The sequence below is a fragment of the Polyodon spathula genome, chromosome 33 (genome assembly GCF_017654505.1).
Source record: "Polyodon spathula isolate WHYD16114869_AA chromosome 33, ASM1765450v1, whole genome shotgun sequence".
Lineage (NCBI taxonomy): Eukaryota > Metazoa > Chordata > Actinopteri > Acipenseriformes > Polyodontidae > Polyodon > Polyodon spathula.
In genome coordinates, this window is record NC_054566.1 from 5,546,837 (window position 1) to 5,548,853 (window position 2,017).

Sequence of the window (2,017 nt, forward strand, 5' to 3'; positions counted from 1 at the left end):
GCTGTCTCCAGCGCCAGAGGGAGAAGCCCCGCTGTCTCCAGCGCCTGAGGGAGAAGCCCCGCTGTCTCCAGCGCCAGAAGGAGAAGCCCCGCTGTCTCCAGCGCCTGAGGGAGAAACAAGCAAGGGGGAGGAGGTGAGGAGCCCACCTCCACCACAGCCCCGACTACCACCCCAACGACCCAGTCCGGCGCTGCCAGGTACAGTCCCTTGCCCCTTGCTCCTGGACACCCAGCCGGTCTTCCTGGACTAGACCTGGAGCCCAGGAGACTGCACCACTGGCCACAGATCCTCCACTGGTCCCCGACTCCGCTCTTCCTAAGCACCAAGACGTCGCTGAGCTGCTCTCAGACGACACTTGTGCTTCCCCTGGTTACTGCTTTGCTCCCCCTGGGTGATTGGAGTTCACTGCCCCGGTCCCCAGTGGCGGACCTCTGCCCGCTGCTGCAGTCGCCCTATTCATCCCGATGGGGTCCCGGTTCGCGGTCCCTCCCTAGAAGCGCCCGAGGGACCAGCCCACCCTCAAGCCCGCCCATGGAAGAGGGTGAAAATTGTCATTTGTGGACTTGAGGGTGGGTGGTCTTTATATGGCTGGTGTCTTGAAAAGACAAGGGGGAGGATATGTAATATGGCAGGAAGGGGGTTAAAATCCTTCCCTGCCTAAAACATGTGAGAGTGTATATATGTGTTAATTGTTTAATTATTAGTTATCCCCTGCAGCTGGTGTGTATTGTAAATTAGAGCCAGGTGCAGGGTATTTAAAGAGAGCAGCCTGTCTATTCGAGGATGCAGTGTGAAGAGCCTGGTTGTGAGTGTGTGCAACCATCAAAAGGTACGGTGTGAAAGCCTTTTGGTGTGTTTGGTTGTTAGTTTTTTTAAAACAGGTAAACAGCCTAGCTGTCCTGTATTAATTAGGTTCTTGTGTGTTCAGTTAGTGCTCGAAAAAGAGCTAGGTGTTCTGTTCATATTTTTTTTTTGGTGTTTATTAAACATAGTGCACAAGCGCTGCTTATAAACTTCCATTTCTGTGTTTCTCTCTCTCTCTCTCTCTCTCTCTCTCTCTCTCTCTCTCTCTCTCTCTATATATATATATATATATATATATATATATATATAATACTAAATTTTTGATTTTAACATCTGAATAAATACATAACATTCATGTGTGTTTAATTTTGTTAGGGGCTTGGAACAGGAAACAGTTGTGATAGGAAGAACCGATCTGAGAGAAATAACTGGTTAATAACTGTGCTGCTTTGTCAAGTTGTAGCAATGATTATTTGAACATGGGTGTAGATAGCAGGTGTAGGACATACTGTAAATAATGTAAGGAGTCCATTTATATTGACTATGTTAACAACAAAAATAAGTCTGATAAATGGCCGTCAAGGTCTGCTTGTCCACGCACTGGTTCCAAACGAATCTGTTCAACTTAACTCAACCTAGGCTTTGATAGATCCGCCTCAGGACTGTATAAACCTGAAGAAGCAAAATATTTGTGAGGGAAGAGAAGCTGGCGTGGTTTGTGTTTGCTCACTTGTCTGATAAGACCAGATATTGAAAAGCAGGATGTTGGAGTTTGGAGCCTACTTGTTTGTTTACTTAAGATAACTTTTACTTGGAAAACTGTTGCGTCAGTCCTCTGTGTTTCTCACACAGCTCTGCTCGGTCCTCTCAGTGTTTCTCACACAGCTCTGTCCAAGTCCATGGTTTCATGCTCTGCTCAGTCCTCTCTGTGTTTCTCACACAGCTCTGTCCAAGTCCATGGTATCATACTCTGCTCAGTCCTCAGTGTTTCTCACACATCTCTGTGCATGTCCATGGTGTCATGCTCTGCTCGGTCCTCTCTGTTTCTCACACAGCTCTGGAAGTCCATGATGTCATGTTGTTTTTGTCTTTGTTGAATCCTGTTTACCTCTGCTTGTTTGAAAGCATTACCAAACAGTTCTGCAGTATTGTGGCTGCAGTTCTGGAACAGTAGCAGTGGAAATGAATCATTATACTGTGTTTGTAGTACTAC